The sequence below is a fragment of the Rhipicephalus sanguineus genome, unplaced genomic scaffold, assembly GCF_013339695.2.
Source record: "Rhipicephalus sanguineus isolate Rsan-2018 unplaced genomic scaffold, BIME_Rsan_1.4 Seq639, whole genome shotgun sequence".
NCBI lineage: Eukaryota > Metazoa > Arthropoda > Arachnida > Ixodida > Ixodidae > Rhipicephalus > Rhipicephalus sanguineus.
Window position 1 is genome coordinate 49,268 of NW_023615674.1, and position 6,903 is coordinate 56,170.

Genomic DNA, 6,903 nt, shown 5'->3' on the forward strand with positions numbered 1-6,903 from the left:
TAGCTGCGTTGTGTCTTTTTCGTGGCGAGGCTTGTGACCGTGAGTAGCCCGATGGGATATCTTCAGCTGCACGTCGTTCAGGAAAAGTTACTACGGGCCGAAAACGGCAAAATATCCGGACCTCGAAGAAAACCTTCCAGACTTTCTTAAGCAATTCAGCGTATAATGACTTTGTCAAGGCAACAGCACGTGACCGAGGCCCATCCAGAAGTGATCTTAGCCAGCAAAACAGGCTCACAGAAGAAAACGAACTGCCAGGACAATAAATTTTACATTCTTTGAAGGAAAATTGTGCTTCTCTCTCTCTCTTTTTTTTGTAATCGTCAACATAGGAGCGTGCTACAGTTTTATCATTAAAATGTGGTAGCAGTATGTACATGATTTTTTTTTATTTTTGAACCCGCGAAATCAGGTGCTCGTACGATTCGTGTAAGTACTCTGCTTGAAGGCATAGTTTTTATCTAGATGAGCCAAATAAATGCTTTTTCTTGTCTTTTTGCCGCCATTGTAGGCCTACTCCATTCAGTGTTTTCAAGTAACATATTTGGATGCACTTGGCATGTTACCATGTCTCTTTTTAGGGGCACTTCTGATAAGCCGAACTCCTGATAAGACGAACAGATGACCGCGGCCCCTTCGAGTTCGTCTTAACGGGAGTCTACTTAATTCGGTGGGCGTCTTCAGAATGAACAGTTGTTAGCAGCGCCTGTACCTGCCTTGTGTGTCAGCATCCATTTGCACTAACTTAACTTCGCTATAATGCGGGACGCTGCCATAGACATCAGTCAGTCTCATTTTCACATGTCCTCTCAGCAAAGTGTTCTAGGCGCATCTGTCACTCTATGATACTTTCCCTAATTACTGGCAGTGCAACACAATAGAACATTCCCTCATGTCCTGCACATTCTTTTCTGCATGGCCTAACCACTTTTAATGTCCTAACCACTGTCAACTGACAGATGTTCTACATATGCGGGACCAGCAGGATTTCAGTTTGCTCTGTGCATGGCAGTTGTTTAATAAGAAAACAAGCTCTTGTTTTACAGCCTTGCCTGCATTTTTGCTATAGTTTTTTCCATGGTTAAGCAAAACATGGCGTGCAGCACTGACTAGATGTGACAGAGTCAACGTTTTCTCCCAATAGCAAGGATCGCCCAAAAATGTACAGCAGTGTGCACACGAACCAAACACCAGATTCCATGCACAGCTGTGTAGTACCTTCTCCACGATGGAGTAGAGCACCTCGTCCATCTTCATGCAGGTGGGGTCCCAGTCGTGGCCGAAGCGGATGACCACCACCCGGTCCTCCTCCGACAGGATGGCCTGGTCCACTTGCCAGCCATTGTGCAGATGCTGCAGCATGTACGACATGGCAGCTCACCCTGGAACACCATTCATGATCACCACGAGTCATACTCAAACATGCGCAACGAATGTCATGTGTATATTTCATAGGGCGCAGCAGCCTTACATACTTGACTTACGTGAAGCTTCATGCAGCCACGTTTATTCTGCTGTCATTTACTAATCACCGGCTTTTAAATCACCCGACAGATATTCCACATATATGGGGCCAACATGATTTCAATGACCTCTGGCCTATCTTGCCACAGAAAAACACAAGATGATATACTGGTTAGGTACAAAAGACTGAGGCGCAAAATACATTTCTTGAAAAAGGGAGAAGCAGAAGAGAAGATAGAGAAGTGCCATGCTTCAAGAAATGTATTTTGCACCTCAGTCTTCTGTATTTAAGCAATATACACACCAATTAGTACAGAAACAAGTCCTTTTGGAATACAAGATGATACAGTTTCAGACTAAACAGGGTACGTGCATTGAGCCGGCGGCGCAGCGGTGTGGGAGTGAACGAAAGCGACTTGCGTGCTACGGGCAGCAGCCGACCCATGAGCGGAGCCGTGTCAGGTTAGTGCATTGTCGCGCGTATGAATTGCTGCGTCGTAAACTGTGCCCACACATTTAAGAACTACCCACCTGGTACAAAGTTTTTCAGTTTTCTGCCGTGACCATGCTTCAGAGACCAGCGGGAACGTTAGATTCACAGTGTATGGCAGGTAAAGCAAGTGATCCCAGGCATGTTATGAAGTACATGCTGTAGCTAGTGCACTGGGAATTTGTGGTCCAAGCATTTTAACTGATATTTTCACAGTGCTGACGAAACTGAGTGGTAGCTGGCAAAGTGATCTCAAGTCTGCAGTCTACATTTTGTTGGCAGAAGGCCATCGACAGATCAGCGCATTCTCCGTCGTACACTCCTAGTCGTTTTTCTGCGGTACTGCAGTTTGCCGTGCGGTGCAGTTCGTAAGCGGGAACAGTAAAGAAGAAGCACCGGATGTGTGGCAAAATGCGTCAGGGACCAACAACTGGCCAGAACGTGTGATTAAATCCTGGTAGAAATGAAAAGACCGCGAAATATAATGGCAGATTCCAGCATCCTTTTCGCGCTGTGAGTAGGATTTATATTTTTAAATCGTGTTGAAAAGTAACAAAAAACCGGTATGCCGTGTAGCCTAGGGGAAGAGCCTGGAAACTGCATTATGGAGTCGATCACTTTGCTGTACATAGTCACGTAGTTGATGCTGTCATGCGCGCCACAATTAGTCCTGAAAATTATAGTATGTATATTATTATCTATCCCCACTCTATTTTGTGCTACTTATATGGTCAAATGAGTTGCACGGTGAGAAGCGGTGCTGCCTTCGCGGTAGCCAGTGGAAAATGTAGAGCCACGGTGCATGCGCGCGGAGCGCATGCATGCGCAGCAAACCACCACGCTGGAACAGGAAGCTCTCTCGCGCTCACTGTTGGCAGCATGTGTTGTCACTTGTGTATACGACTTCATATTCGCCGCAGATAGAAAAATTCTGATTACAAATGTTTCACGTCGTTTTCCACGTTACCATTCTGTGATTAGTTACCATTCCGTGATTAGACACTCTCACCGGTAAATTTTCCGTTGCGATAATAAAAATAAGCACCATAAAAATTGATTGCCGGTCCCTTTAACAATACAGTGCATGCAAGTGAAGTCTCGACACGCCGTTCCACCGTGCTATGTGATTGCTAAGATATCACGTGCAAAGTCAGCACATCTCAAAGTTACTCAAGCATTTATGTAGCCCGAGCAATGTCTACAAACGGAGCTGAACTACAACACAGCAAAATTCACATAACTGCTATAGCGTTACTAAGTGCAACACAAGCGGTTTGGCGATCGAACGTTTTATCTGCGCCCATAGCAATGGGTTGCCTAACACAGGTCAGACACAAATATCATCGTTTACTCAACAATAAGCAGGCAAAACGACAATAACGAATGCGTAGAAACATCTATGGTGATGGCCCATACTTCCAGTTTTACGCTGGCCTGCTGCAAAATCGCGTTTTGAAACACTCTGTCGCACGTCAGCGCTTTCTGTCACATCGGAAACATGATGGATTCTGTCAAACTTGTGTCCTTTCTCTTCGCTTGAGGCCCTGAAACCTTTGTTTGTCTCGTCCCTTCCTAATCGTTCTTGCGCTGTTAACATTTTGAAATGAGCCCTGAAAGAATCCTGCATTGCTAATTTTCTGAATACCTAACCGCTTGATCAAACCTGTCGCCTTTGCGCTCATGCACTTGCATGCAAGGCAGGCGTAGAAGACTAGAGAGACGACAATTCGTAGCACACAAGTGGAAACTGAAGTGGCCGCAAGTGGCCGCTCGTGGCACTGGCACAGTGGACTGTTGCGCCACCTGTAGGTGCTGCACAGTTGCGATAGAAACCACAGGGGACATATTTAACATATGTCGTACCACAGCCTTGGTATCTGAGCCCTTTCACAACTTGTAGTGTTAAAAGTGACATCCATATAGAAAAATGTTGGAGAACGTAGTTTTTCAGAACGGGCACATCAGGTTTGGAAAATTTTCAAAAAGCTGGGCAGTAGAAGAGCTCACTTTTATCTTTAAAACACGCACAGAAAGTGCTGACAACATATACCAGCGAATGAGCTACGAAAGCATCCCTGGTGGGAAAATTTGCAATCAAACTTATGAGAATGGCAGGACACATTTAAGCAATCTAGCCGTATTTGTTATGGCTATTTAACATGCATATTTAATGTGTTCAACCTACACTAGACTATATCTGTGCCATATGGGATCCTGCACAGGCTACACTGACTGATGAACCAGAAAAAAAATTCAAAATCAGGCGGCTAGGTTCGTCTTGGGATGACACAAAAAGGGGGAGAGCTGCACTCAAATGAAACATGGACTTGGGTAACCTTGCATCGCCAAAAACTGCAGCTGAAGCTCTTTTGTCATATACTAAATAATAAACAGGAATTAACAAAGAAAAGTATTTCAAAGAACCTCATTAGCATTCACACAGAACTGATCAGGTTGTAGAGAAGCATTGGAACCTTGTAATGGGCCGTCCTCTCCAGCGCCTTCTAGTGGGTCGCCCTCTTCGCCTCTTCTCGGAGAGCACACCCCTCGTGCTCGTGCTCGTGAGAGTCTGCGCTCCGTCGTGACTGTTGTGCATCGTCGCCGTCAATCCAGCCATCAATAAACGCCTTTACAAAGTGGTGGAGAGTGCTGTACCATCACCACAACTTTGGTCTCCATTCGATGCCCCTGGAGCTCTGATCCCGTACCGTGCCATCTACCATGCCGCAAGACACCGCTCTGCAAACGCCGCCTCCTGCCCCGACCGCTTGTCCCGGTGTCCCCCGTATCCGCGACCCTCCTGTTTCACCGGCGCGGATGGCACTGACGTGGAGGACTGGCTCGCGATTTACGAACGGGTGAGTGTTCCCAATAAATGGGACGAAGCAGGCAAGCTGACCAACTTGGTTTTCTACCTCGCGGGTGTGGCTGGCATGTGGTACAACAACCATGCATCCGATTTCCCGACGTGGTCCGATTTCAAGACCGCCATCGTCAACATGTTTCGCTGCCCTGCCGTTCGTAAGCTTCAAGCCGAACAGCGCTTACGTGAACGAGCTCAGCAGGCAGGGGAATCGTTCACGAGCTACATCGAAGACATCCTTGACCTGTGCAAGAAAGCCGACGCGAGCATGTCGGAGTCTCACAGAATCAGGAATGTTCTGAAAGGCATCGACGACGATGCCTTCACCATGCTGCTGGCCAAAAACCCTCGCACAGTGGCAGAGGTCATTACCCTGTGCTAAAGCTACGAGGAGCTGCGCCGGCAGCGCTTGATGACCCGTCGACCGCCATCACGCGATGCTGATCTCGCAGGCTTGTCGGCAATTCCTGACCACTCCACCTTGCTCGCCGAAATAAAGTCGTTCGTGCGTGAGGAAATTGCCCGCCAGGTCTCTCTACTGGCTTTCACTCCACCGCAGCATGTTGACCAGCCGCCAACTACACTTCTGCCTCCTCTCCGCCGAGCGATTCAGCAAGAAATCGCGGAGGTCATTCCCGAATACCACCAGCCGCCTCTAGTGCCTGCACCACTAAGCTACGCGCAAGCTGTAGCCAGGACGCCCCCAGCGATTCCTGTGGCTGGCACGCGATGTTACGCCGAAGCCGTCGTCGGACCACAGGCCTTCGACGCGGCTGTGCCGCCTACATACGTCGACGTCGTCCCCAGGCCCCGACTACTGCCCACAATGCACTCATATCAGCAGCCGCCTCGTCCATCCCATTCTGCGACATGGATGGGACCCGCGAACCGCTGGCGCACTTCCGACAACCGCCCCATTTGCTTTGTGTGCGGTTGCGCCGGTCACGTCGCACGCTACTGCAATCACGTGCAGCCGCCTCGGGTCGCATCAACCCTGACCAGCTCATCAAGCAGCCCTTATTATGACCAAGCGCCGCCTATGTCACCGACGTCCCGCCCCGCACCATCTACCCGCCGTTCACCGTCTCCACGATGTCGCTCACTGTCGCCGATGCGGCCACGTCCGGGCTCACGCGACCAGGAAAACTAGTCGTCGCAGTCCACGAGGCAAGGGCTGCGACGCTATCGAACTGCGAAAGCCCTCAGCGAAGCCCCTCTAACGTGATTGACGTGTTTGTAGACAGTCTTCGCGCGTCCGCCCTTATCGACACTGGAGCCGCCGTATCCGTTATGGACGCCAAGTTTAGCCGACTACTGCGAAAAGTGACGATGCCGCTTTCGGGGCTCTCCCTCCGTACAGCCAGCGCCCAAAGTATTCACCCAACAGCGGTGTGCACAGCTCGCGTCATTATTCAGGATGCTCTGTACGCCGTCGAATTGATCATAATTCCTGCCTGCTCTCACGACATCATCCTAGGATGGGATTTTCTCTCCCGCCACGACGCCGTCATTAATTGCGCACCAGCTGAAATAGAGCTCTCACCATTCTCTGAATTGGCGCCGGCAGACAGTCCATCGGCTGCGGGCAAGGTACTTGTCAAAGACGACACCAAGGTGCCTGCAAACTCGTCGACGGCGGTGTCAGTGTACTGCGCCAGTCGCTCCGACACCGTTGTACTCCTCTCGCCATCTGACCGTGTTTGCACGAGGAAAGGCATGCTGGTGCCTTTCGCGACCGTGCAATTCACTCAGGGCAGTACGTCAATTCTTGTTATCAACCCATCTCCGTACAGTGTTATGTTGGTCCGAGGGGAATGTCTCGGCAGCGTGGAACCCCTTGAAGATGCACAAGTTATGGACGAACCAGATGAAATGCACTGCCACAGTTCCAGTACGCTCAGCGCTGTTTCGACGTCTGTTTCATCACCTGCTGATGTCTTTGGTTCCTCCATTGCTGACGACCTTACACCGGTCCAGCGTTCCCAACTTCTGGGCCTGTTGGACGAATTTCGCTCTTCTTTCAATGTCGCTCAAACTTCTCTCGGCCGCACTTCCGCCGTTACGCATCGCATCGACACTGGTGCCC